At 44.3% G+C, this 13,068-nt stretch overlaps 1 long non-coding RNA gene across 2 annotated transcripts; it reads left to right on the top strand.

The window, feature by feature from the left end:
• Positions 1-2,465: 2,465 nt before the first annotated feature.
• Positions 2,466-4,144, top strand: LOC138911128 (uncharacterized). 2 transcript variants are annotated; one of them, XR_011416468.1, is made up of 2 exons: positions 2,466-3,609; positions 3,670-4,144. It is a non-coding gene; the product is annotated as an uncharacterized lncRNA (long non-coding RNA). The 2 variants fall into 2 exon arrangements; XR_011416469.1 differs by having other exon boundaries at positions 3,667-4,144.
• The last annotated feature ends 8,924 nt before the right edge of the window (positions 4,145-13,068 follow it).

The following is a 13,068-nucleotide window of genomic DNA, read 5'->3' as shown; positions in this document are numbered from 1 at the left end:
TGTAATTTTTTTTTCGTAATTTATTTTTGATTTTGGGATTTGAAAATGTACAATATCTGCCATGGCCAGATAGAAATCAGCTGCAGCAGCTGCTAGAATCGTTGCATATCGAGATCGTCTGGATCGAGCCGTGGCTCGCCGCTCTTCGCCTCACACCGCGTGCGTCTCACGCATTCCTTGCGTTCAGAGCTGTTTTTATCTGGGTTTCAGTTGATTGGGGCTGCCTTTTATTATCTTAGGTGTTAATGATTTCATTTTTGGCCACCCAATTGCCACGGCATGCCACGCAGATCGTTCGTTATCTGCGCCGGTGCGCATGCGCAGGTCCCATACTCAACCTCATCCCCAGTCTCAGCCTCAGCCTCAGGTTCGACTGCGTCTGCGTCTGCAGCCTTCGTTTTTGTTGTTCGTCCTCGCCTCGGCTTATCGCTTTAATCTCTTCTGACAGTGATTATTGCTGTTTGCGGATTGTGCAATTGATGTGCGAACTTCGACACCGTCTCAGGAATAAACAGAGACAAAAAAAAAAACACCAGAGAAGAAAAGAAGTAAAAGAAGCAGAAATGCGATTGCGATTGTGAATGCGAACGAGAAGCAGAACGAAATTGAGGCTCAAGATCGAGACCTCTACCATCTTGGCTGTCAGCGCCAGGCAGCTTTTGCAGTCTCTATTTACAGCAGGGCGGCTCGCTTTTAGCGCCCAAATATGATGTCATGGCCGCGGCCACAGCCACAGCCTGAGGGCTCAGTTGCGCCGTCTCAGGATCTGACTCCGAGTTCAACTCCGACTCCGACTCTGACTCTGACTCTGACTCTGAGTCTGAATCTGACTCTGGTTCTCGTACTCGTACTCAGTTGCCGTGGCAGTCTTTTTGGCCCGCTCTGCTGTAAGTCGAAACCCCAAAAAGGGCAATTTTTGAAATCATACGCCAAACATGGCGCGACATAACTGCAGAGCTGGGAGCTGGGCGCTGTATAGCTGGGAAGCTAGCCTGGCCAGAGTCAGAAGGCCAGGGAGCTGAGCATTGTTCTTTGCACTGTCGCTTTCGCACTTCACAAAGGGATAGAGTTCAATTTGGGTTTTGCGTCTGCATTCGAAACAAAAGACTTAAGCAACGAACTTGGCTCTTTTTTTCGCTTTTTTTTTCTTTGCACTGTGCTGCTTGGCCAGTAGCTGCTGCTACTGCAGCAGTGAGAGTATTTTGGACCAAAAAGGTGTCGCTGATTGTCTTTTAAGAGACGGCATCGGCGGCGCCGCCATCGCCCGGGCGCGTTGACAGTTGTTGTGATTGTGATTGTTGTTGCCGTTTTGGCCGCGCGGCTTTTGGCAATGGCAACGGCAACGGCAACTGCGACTGCGACTTTGGCTGCGGCTTGCATTGTTGTTGCCGTCTGGAATGTGACCGTCGCCTCCTTATGCCGGTGCATTCAATCGAATTCAATTGTTTTTGGCAGTCGCACCGAAAAAAAAAACCCCAGCAAAAATTGCAAAACAGCCGGCCGCATTCCCACACAGATCAACGCCAAACAGCCCAGCAGGGGGGTGGGGGCGTGGCATGGCGGGACGTTGTGGTGTTGTGTTAAACAGCCGCGGCACCCATCCACCCAGAAGTGAGAAGCGATATCTGTGTTTCTGCTTCTTCTTGTTTATTTTATATACTTTTTTTTTCTTGAATTTTTCGCCTGCTGCGGTAGCTGCCATAATCAGGCTGACCAGCCTCCAAGCTGGCGCTAAAACCTCAAGCGATAATCGCGCATCAATTCGTTTTATAATGATGACGAGCACACAGCAGCATGGCGCGCACACACACACACACACACATACATACACACACTCGCAGAGAGAGCCGGGCGCACACACTCGACTCGATTCGACGAGTCCACAGCGATGCTGGTGGCAAGTTTATCTAATGCCGGCGATCTCCATGGCCAGCGCCGAGTGTGAGCCGAGCCAATTGGTTGCCGCAGTTCGCCGCTTGCAAGTTTTCCCCCCATTGGGGACCTTGAGCCGTTTAGAATCTCGGACCTCGGCCGGCTATTATACGCTCTACTAGTAGGAGCACATTTACTTTGTATTATCCGACGCGACACGTGCTTGGCAAGCTTAACGAACAGCTTATTGAATTACATTTCTATGGCTTGAATCAATTATTTGTAAGTCTCTTACATAAAGACCTCAATCAGCTAATTTGATTCTATTTAAATTGGTGATTCGCACTCATGAGTCGTCCATAATTTAGATTCGTAAACTTTTTCACATGGCGTTTTCATCAATATTTGATGGAACACATTTATTTTTACAGCCAGGTAAATTTTTTGTAAATATTTAGTGCGGGTTTGGGTTTGGTTCGATTAACTATTTGAGTTAAGGTTTCGAACTCATGATTCGCCTTTAGTTAAGGTTCTTAATCCCTTGATTAATATGTGATGGAACATTTTTGTATTTACAGCAGTCACTTTTGGCAAAAATATATATTGTCTGGATCTGGATTCGGTTTGAGTAAATTTTGGAAAACTAAATCGGTTCATTATTCCATATATAATATATTTTAAAATTGTTTTTGGTGAACTCTGGAACCTTTAAGTGAACTCTGTAGTGTATATTAAATTTAAGGCTGAACGTCTCCAGTTGAATATTGCTAACATTTTGGTGTATAATTGCTTAACTTGTTGTTCGAAGCTTACAATTCTTAACTGGTTAAATCCCAACAAGTAAGACGAGCAAAGTGCTTGTAATCCTGGACTCGGTAGCATCAATAATACGCTTTGTGATTAGATCTATGAGCATCGTTTCCACATCGCATTTTATCCAATTACAGATAGAATATAACCGACGCCTTCGCCCCTTTGACAAGCAAATTTTTTAAAAGGCAACTAATCTTCGGTGTGTCGAGAATTGGGCCCGTCCAATTGCCTGCTGTTGTTGTTGTTGCGTCATTAAAACTTGCCGAGCCCAACAGTGGCCACTGGCCAGCCGGGCAGACAGGCCGGCAACCAGTCGGTGCCGGCACAACTCAGCATCATCACAGCAGCTCTTGCCCCTCAGCTTGTGGCAATAGAAATCATTAGCAGCAGCATCGAAGGCGACGGCCCCTGCACGCTGCTATCTAATCTGCGGTTTCGGGGGCTCTGCTGGCGCTTGCTTTGGCTACCTCTTGATTTCTGTTGATTTAAAGCGCTGATTACTAATTTTATTAATTTTTCAACGACCGGCAACCTGGCTGTGGGCTATTGAATGTTTATCGTTCTTGTTGTTGTTGCCGTTGCGGCAGCTCCACTGTGGCCATGACTGTGGCTGTGGCTCCTTAGGTGCTGTTGTCGCTTTTGATTTAGTTGATGTCTTTATGAAGCATTTGAAACACGACACTTTATTTTTTGGGAAGCAGTCGACCTGGAGATTTTGAAATTAAAAGTGATTTCATTTAACGGTAAGCCAAGGCAGAGGCGCCTTTTGAAGTGGCATCGAATGATAACTGCAGGCAATCGACTTTTGGCACGCATTCCAATCCAGCCGGAACATTAAAGTTGAGCTCTTCGAACAGGCAGGCGGACAGCTGCCAAGCCGAAGAGACGCTCTGTCAATATTAACCCCTTGATGTCCGGCAAACGGTGTTAATCAGATCATTTACACAAACGACACGCACATTCACGTTTTTTTTTTTTCAGCAGCTGCTTTGACCCTGACCTACAAGTGGGAAACAGTCAGAGAAAACCAACATCAACACCAGCAGCTAGCAGCCAACAGCTATGCTGGCTGCTGGCTGGGCTAGCGTCTGTCAGCCGGCTAATAGAAATGCCCAAACAGAGAAACTCAAACCCAAGCCACACACTCTCACATCCACTAAATATGAATCAATGTCAGGGCAGAGCGTGCGGCACAAAGACCCAGCTTGCTGGGCGTCCTGGCAGGACACGCCAGTGGCTAGGCTACCGAAGCGGCACGGAGAGACAAATTGAATGCAAACAACAGCAGCAAAAACAACAAAAACAACAACAACAACAACAACAACAGCAACAAACAACCAACTAATTCCAGGAACACACACAGCAGACGGGCAGAAGAAAGGAAGCAACCAAAACTGAGGCTCAATGAATGAAAAATGTATATGAAGAAAAAAGAGAAAAAGAAACCGAAATGAAAGAACTCAGATCGTGTACGCAATATCAGCGGATAATTGAGCCTAATAGGATTTTAAGTGCACACACACACACACACAAACACAGCCAGTTGTGCCTAAGACCTTAGACTTGAGGAAGCTGTGCCTGTGTGTGTCTGTGCGAGCAGAGCGCGAGGATAACGGCTGACGGCTGTAGCGTTGAGGTGAAATCCGTTCCGGTCATTAAACGTACCGCCCCAGGCGAATGTCAGCCTTGGCCCTCAGGTTTCTAGGCTCCAGACAGTGCTGCCAGCGTCTGGCATGAGTCAGCTGACTTGGCATTGTGTGTTTATGTGTTTGTATTGGGCAGCCGCCGAGGTAAATTGTGCGTGTTGCGGCATGAAAATATCACAGAAACGCAGAGAGGAAGGAAGGGCGGGCAGGCGAGCGGGCGAGCGAGTGCCTGCGCACAGATAAACAGGAAGAATGACCTGCTGCTTGGCACACAATGAGCGTCGTCAATGGTCAGAGACCAAAGACCAAAGACCAGGGCCAGTTCTAAGCCCAAACCCAGGCCCATTGCGCCAGCAGCGACGACGACGACGACGACGACGTCGGCTTATGACGCTCACACAGTCAGACAATTAGCGAGGACAATGAGATTGAGATGCAGACGAGCGGCTTTGTGCCTCACCCTTAATATCAACCCAAGTGCATGTGTGTGTGTGTGTGTCTGTGTGTGCGTGTGTGTTCCGGCAACGGAAGCGACCACCACACACACAGCAGCTAGATAAAGTTGTCAGCTGATCTTTTGGCCAGATGAAATTATGATGCAGCACAAACAGGGGCGTGGCATGTGCAGTCATTACCCGACTACGGAATGATGCGGCAATTATGCAGCAAACATGGTTAATTGAAGCCCAAGAGCTGGCCACAACGAGCCAAGTCAGTCAGGCCAGCAGACAAAACAAACGAAAACCCGACCACCGGCTCCCCGGCTCCGGCTAACGCTCTAACAATGCGCCGCCAAAGGGCTGCTGCACAAAAGATTTATAGGCCAGGGCTCCACAATGATCAAGTGAAATTTCAGAAATGCGCAGACAGTTCCACCAGACATTCAATCAGCCCCATGACAAAACCGTGATGAACTGCCCACGGCTAATCCAATTGAAAGCGAAATCGAATTGGTAGCTCGGAGCCGAAACAAAAGAAATTCCAGACAAAGTTTTGTGCGCTAAATTTATGCAGATGATTTATATGCATAAATCAACGGCAGCAGCAAACGAGCCAAATGACTAAGAAGATGAGGCCATTATCGACTGCCCGGCCAAATGGCATCGAAAATGAAGCAGACCTTATTATTATGGCAATCAGATAGAAGGAACTAGGCGATGATCGCAGATAGTCACTTAACCCGTTGCGGCCACAATGTATACAACTCAATTAGGCAGCATGTTGCCAATTCTCTCATGCACGCTCTCCCTCTCCCTGTCTCTGCCTGTCTCTTTCTGTTGCTCTGCATGCCAGCAAGCTCATAAAATTTAATGACAACGCTTAATTATAAAATCAATAAGAGACGCCGCACACGCCGAACACTTGACGCAGCTGAGATGAGCATTCGCTGGGATTGAGGTAGGGACACTCGGGCAGATCCTCCGGGCCTGGCCAATAAGTTTGTCAATTTATACGCGAGCGGCGTTAAAAAGCAGCAAAACAGAAATCACGTTAAGCGCAATAAAAAGCGCGAAACATTTTAACGCGTCGCGGCGATAAAGTATCTGAAAACATTGCCCCGACAATGTCCAATTGGGGCGCTAAGCCCCTCGACGCGAATTATCTTAAGTAGCGTTCAGAGAGAGGCCACCCTGAGATGCGATAATTTGATGAAATGATGTCTCAATTAACTCGGCTCACAGTAAACACAATATTTATATATATACATATGCGTGTGGAATTTGAGTTGGGGTTCGTCTCGAATTCCGTGTGAATTATCGTGTGGCAAATGCTTTGTCAGCAACGGCTTTTCCGCTTTTCCAACCCCTCAATCGAATCATTTTTGAAAACCTATTTTGCCAATTCATTAAGCGCGGCGCTGTCCAAATATTATTGAATTGAGCGGAAGAGCGGCCCTCAGCCAGAGAGGGGTTGCTTGGGCAGATTGAAAATTTCCATGCATAAATCGTAGTCGTCGTAATCGTAATTAAATTAAAACGCACAACAAATGAGCCAAATCCAAACAAAGACCAAACAATAATAAATAATGACAACCAAAATCGAAAAAAAAAAATAACGTAAAGCTATCTTCGGCTCGCCGAACAATAAATACCCTTGCTGAATTATATAGAAGAGGAAACTTATCCCTGCAAAAACTTAACTATCAACCTACTTTGCCTATAGAGCTATAAGATTTAGTAATTCGATGTTGATAAGCCATCGCACTTAAGTAAAGAGTATGTTGTAATACTTTGATCCGATGGCCAGCTATATGATATTGTGATGCGATTGGGATTACTTCGAACCTACCAAAGAGCTGGACCTATGCAAAGTTTCATGACAAACACACGGACATGGTTATATCGAATATACAATCACTGAAAGATCATAGATGACTTCTTCTATATTTGCTACACATTTCATGACAAACCCAAGATACACTCTGCAAGGGTATGGCAAAAAAGAGAGAAGGAATTGAAGCACAAAGGCAGAGCCAAGGAATAGGGAACAGGGCATAAGAAGCAGCTGTCGCAATTTGTTGTGCACAATGGAGGACGACACACAGTCGACGGCACAGGGCACACTTCCCAAATGACCTTTTTTGGCAGGAGCCAAAGCAGTCCTGAGCTGCCTGGCTGGCTGACTGACTGGAGCTGTGGCAATGTCCAGAGTGAACGCCACATGCGCCACGTGCTAAGTCGTTGATCCTGCCAATGCCAAGGTAACAGGCAAAGGCGAAAGGAACAAAACGGAACAACAGCTGCCAGCTGCACACACACACAGAGGCAGACAAAAGAAGCAAAAGAAGTCCACAGGACCTGCGCAGAGCAAAGATGTGTATATATTGTTAGGGACGACCTGTAGCACCTGCTCTCGCCGGCTTGGGGCGTGTGCTCCGCTCTCAATCAGAGAATGTCACTCGCTCGCATGGCAACAAATGGGCAACAAGGTGCCAAAAATAACAAGCTCTCCACAAATAGAAGGCTCTGATCCCCCCCGGCACTGTCTCTGTCTCGCATCGGACCCTGATCTACCTTCTGCGCTATCTTAACCCGTGTCCGATCCCGCTGACCGCTGTCCCGTTGCCCGCCGTCCGGCTGCCCGTTGCCGAGTTGGTGTGCGGCTAATTAATGAAGGTAGCCGCTTTATCAGCAAAATGTCTGACGCCGGACCACACGAGCGTTGCTTGGGTTTCACAAATTCGGCTCACAGTCGGCTTTTGACTGCTCGCATGACTCACAATCTGAGTAGCTGCAACCCTTGGCTCGAGGTTCACTCCTTTAATTTCAGTTTTTTAGCACGTGGTGCGCAAGTTTTTTGTTTTGTCGCTGCAGCTGCAGCCCCTGCAGCACCTGCAGCTGCCCCATTAGCCGCACTGATCGATAGCTTTTGCGACTTGCAACTTGCTGTTCTCTTTCTACCCTGCAACCTTTGAAGTTGGGTAAGAGAGGTTTAATGGTTAGGTTGCTATTGCATGTAACAGACAGAAGGAAGCAACTACAGCTACTTGATCAGAACGGCGAGCTGAGTCAATCTCGTACATCTGTCTCTGTCTGTGCCGATCTTAGCTAGTAGGAAACATAAGTATATGATATATATTTTATTTTATATCCTACGCGGAGCGAGCTCCCCTTTCATTTTTAAAATATTGATAGATATCGATTTTGAAATATGGTTTTTTAAGCATAGCTCAAACATAATCAAAGCTAGTTGCACCAAAACTAATGTGAAGCTTCTCGCTTAGTGTGAATTGAATACTTCAGGTAGAGCTTTGCTTTGTTCTTTTGTTCTGTGCCATGTTCTAACCCTGTAAGGATCCGCCTATACACAACGAATTTAATAGAAAAAGTATTTCCTATAAACAGTGTAAGAAAATGGGAGAAGAAAGGTAGATTCTTTATTTTGGCAGCTTAGCTCAGGGTATCTTCATGTCTAGCACTTTCGTTTCCAAATGCGAATGTGAATAAGTTTCAAATATGGCCACTCGTATTTGTATTTATTCAAAAAGCCGCTTTACAATTTAAAAGAACATCGCGTCCGCCTTCTTGTCGCCAGCTAACTGCATTTAACAGTTGCGCAGCTGTCGGAGACAGCATTTGGGGCGAATTGACACGCAAGGGTAACCCATGGATCTGCACAAGCTTGGGCTTAGTTCAACATGGGCAAGCTCACCTTACATTAATTTAGTTAGGCGATTTGCCAAAATAAAAAACAAGTTCTATATCTATTGGAAGAATCGCAAAAAAAGGCAGAGGGAGATAACAACTAACAATATTACAGTCGGGGGCAATCATCAGTCTTTGGATCAGCAGGTAGTCATATATTACTCGGCTTAGACAGACAGCCCCTTATGGTAGCTAAAGGCAGCCTTTCACAAAGGTTATGCCGGAATCAAAAAGTGACAACTTAGCCAAGTTTCAACAAGACGCACTAAGCTTTATGTACTGCCCTGCTGATAAATAATATTAGAGTAGTATATAAAATAAAAGCAAAGTGGATAGTTTTAGTTTCAGCAAATTTATGGTAGTTGAAAGTCTAGGCCGGGTCTTGATTATGGACCTGAGCAGAGTTTTCAGCTAAATACACGTTGTCAAAGCCGGAGAGCGGACAGGGTATATAAAGTAGTTAAAATTTATGGGCAAACTAAGTGATATATCTAGCTATTAATAGGTCTGGGCAATGCTTTAGGGGGCAAACCTTTGTGTGTAGATACCATTTCATTTCATATTTGTCTACTCCATGGAGGGGAAACTAAGACGACGTCTTGTGTTGTTGGTGTTGTTGCTGATGCTGTTGTTGTTGGTGCTGTTTGTTGCTGCTGTTGTGGCTAACCGTGGCCAATGCCAATAAACAATAATTCCCATGACTGCCACTAAGGCGCAACGTACACACTGACTTCCCAGACACAGCGACGACGTAGACGTAGACGATGACGACGACAACGACGGCGGTCGACTAGACTTGTGAACTACTCACGGCAGCAACAACAACAGCACCGGCAGCAGCAGCAACAACAGGTGAGATGTATTTGCTGCTGCGCCACACCGAAGCTGGTTTTTGTTTTTTCAACTTTACGTTCATCATCAGCAGACAGCAGCAGCAGCAACAACATTTGCTACGCGCACACACTTGTAGACACACAACTACACACACACACCTTTGCTGCTGTGGGCAGAGCCGCAGTTCGGGCAGGTTGATCTGCGCTTGATCTTGTCATTAAACTCAGCTCGTAATGATGTTGCTGCCTCAGCTGTGGCCACAAGTTGCATGACCGCCAACGCCGCCAGCCACCTGGCTTATTGAAATTTGTCTGCATCATGTTGCAGCAACATATTGCGCGCAATCTGCTGCTGCTGCTGATGCTGCCGTTGTTATTCCCGCTGGCTACTAGTTTTTGCCGCGCACTTCCTAAACAAAATAGTTCACAATTTGCGAACAGCTTTTCCCATTTTCACGCACGGAATGCGGGCAGGCTGGCCGTCCTTGAGGCTGTTGTTGCAGTTGCAGTTGCATTTACTCCAGCCCAGCCATCATCATCGTCATAGTAAATAACTTGTTATGGTCAAATATTTCAACGTTCGCCAGCCATGACATGGACCAGCAGCAGCAGCAGCAGCAGCAGCAGCAGCCACAGGCTGCAGTCAGTGCTTAGTCAAGTTGACAGGCGGCTAGATTCGAACGCAGCTCGCTTCTAAATATCTGTCTGCGGCATTTGTTGATAAGCATGCCACAGAGCCGGGCCAGTCATTGCCAGGGAAGGCTGCCCCCAGACCAGACAGCCTTCAACGCAATATGGAGCTGCGGCTGCTGCTGTTATTATTGCTCCTAGACTGCGCGGCGTCCGAGCACTCAGCTCCCACTTCTGGCTTGACATCTTGTGCGGATCGAGCTGAGAAATGTCACTGCTGTCAGGCGAAGCTCTGCCAGCTGTCTGATCTTCAAGTGCCAGCAAATTATTTCAATTGCTGTGACAAACAGAAAAAATAAACTAAATAAGAGGCCGCAAAACTATCAGATATTTTTATTACTCAAGCTAATCAACCAGAGCCAAAGGAATTTGTCTAGAAACTGTTACGAGCACTGGCATCTGAGCCTCTTCAAAGCAATTTTCTTCAATCAGATTAATAAGTATGCCTGCCAAGAAAACTGTATTTATTTCTATTACAAATACCGCCGGACACATTCCCCCAGAAAATTCTTAAGGAAAATTAACGAATGCTTAATTTGGTATAAATATTGGGAATTTATCTATATCTATATCTATATCTATATCTATATCTATATCTATATCTATATCTATATCTATATCTATATCTATATCTATCTATATCTATATCTATATCTATACCTATATCTATATCTATATCTATATCTATATCTATATCTATATCTATATCTATATCTATATCTATATCTATATCTATATCTATCTATATCTATATCTATATCTATATCTATATCTATATCTATATCTATATCTATATCTATATCTATATCTATATCTATATCTATATCTATATCTATATCTATATCTATATCTATATCTATATCTATATCTATATCTATATCTATATCTATATCTATATCTATATCTATATCTATATCTATATCTATATCTATATCTATATCTATATCTATATCTATATCTATATCTATATCTATATCTATATCTATATCTATATCTATCTATATCTAGATCTATACTATATCTATATCTATATCTATATCTATATCTATATCTATATCTATATCTATATCTATATCTATATCTATATCTATATCTATATCTATATCTATATCTATATCTATATCTATATCTAGATCTATATCTATATCTATATCTATATCTATATCTATATCTATATCTATATCTATATCTATATCTAGATCTATATCTATATCTATATCTATATCTATATCTATATCTATATCTATATCTATATCTATATCTATATCTATATCTATATCTATATCTATAGCTATACTATATCTATATCTATATCTATATCTATATCTATATCTATATCTATATCTATATCTATAATCTATATCTATATCTATATCTATATCTATATCTATATCTATATCTATATCTATATCTATATCTATATCTATATCTATATCTATATCTATATCTATATCTATATCTATATCTATATCTATATCTATATCTATATCTTTACAATCGAACAGATCAATTTAATAATGCATTAAAGTTATGTTTCGCCAATTGCTAAGATTCCACTCTTCATTACGGAAAATGGGTGAAAAATGTTAACTCAAAGAAAAACTCAAGTTATAACCAATTTATAGTGATCTTAGGCAAACATTAATTTCTCTCATAATAAATATTAATGACAAATAGTATTTAAGGCAAAGCTAGAGATCTGTGAAAAGCCATACACAAACTCGTGTACGCATAGCTCAACATGAGCCGATCCTTAGTTCCGCAAGCACTTAGACATACTCTCTATAAATTCCCTTAAGATCAAACAAGCCAGGCGCGCTATGGGAATACCAATGTCATTCCAGTTTCTCAAGATGCCAAAAAAAAAGAAAAAAATCAAATTAAACAGCAAAAAAATACAACAACAACAACAACAACAGCAAGCAAATCAACCCAATTGCCCACACACTACGCTACTGTCCGCAGTAGTGGCCAGAAAGTGCTGCATTTCGAGGAGCTGTTCGTGTTGGTAGCGTCTCTGGGCTCAGGCCTGGGCCCGGACGCTGTGGTCTGCGGTCCGCGGACTGCGGATCGCATAGCATAACAATCTCCAGCGTCACGTTAAAGATTTCACTTGAAGCTCGCGAAAAATCACGTGATGACTAAATTAAAGTGGCGCTGGTATGCTTTGGGGCAACATCTGCCCGTGTGCCCCACGCCGCACTGCCGCATCGGCACGCCCCCTGCCCTACCCTGCCCTGCCCTGCCCTGCACTGCGCTGCGCCCATTGCCCGTTGTCGGCTTGTGAACTAATTTCGTAAATTTTTCGAGCTGCTCTCATTCCATGCACAATGTTTTTATTTTATTTTGTATTTGTTGTTGTTGTTGTTTTTTTTTTTTATCATTCTCGTGTCGCTGCTGCAGTTGTTGCTGGATTTTCAACCGGCTTTTTGGGCAGGCGACTCTCAGGCACACTCGCACACACACACACACACACACACACCCAGGCACAGAGACACACACACACACTGTTGAATTTTTAATGAATTCCAATGAGCGGCTTCTTCGGCTGTTGTCCAAACGCGGTGTGCGGTCGCAGTCCCAGTCCCAGCCCCTAAACGGGCGGGCGAGCACTTTACTTAACTTGCAGCGACTTGCTGCGCGTTGTTGCAAGTTGCAAGTATTGCGAGTTGTGACTGCGATTTGGTTAGTTAGTGGACGTTGCCGCCGTTCGCTGAGCGCAGCGCTGCCAGCGTCTGCTTGCATTTTGTGCGCCTTGTTAAGAATTTCATTAAAAATGAAGACCTGAGACCCAGAAGAATGTATGTTTCTCCCTCCCTCTCTCTCTCTCTCTCTCTCTCTCTCTCTCTCTCTCTCTCTCTCTGTGTGTGTGTTTGTGTATCTACAGCAAGCTGCGACCAAAAAATGCTGCTGCTGACTGTTGTTGTTGTTGTCGCTTTTTGTTACCTTGCCACCGTGGAGGCAGTGCGCCGGCGTTGCGCCTGCGCTTGCATATCTCCAAGACAATCAACGGGCCACAGTCAACAGGCAGCAACAACAATCACACACACACACACACACACACTCGCA

This window comes from Drosophila virilis, chromosome 3 (genome assembly GCF_030788295.1).
Source record: "Drosophila virilis strain 15010-1051.87 chromosome 3, Dvir_AGI_RSII-ME, whole genome shotgun sequence".
In the NCBI taxonomy this organism is placed as follows: Eukaryota; Metazoa; Arthropoda; class Insecta; order Diptera; family Drosophilidae; genus Drosophila; species Drosophila virilis.
This window is presented reverse-complemented; position numbering and strand designations above follow the sequence as displayed.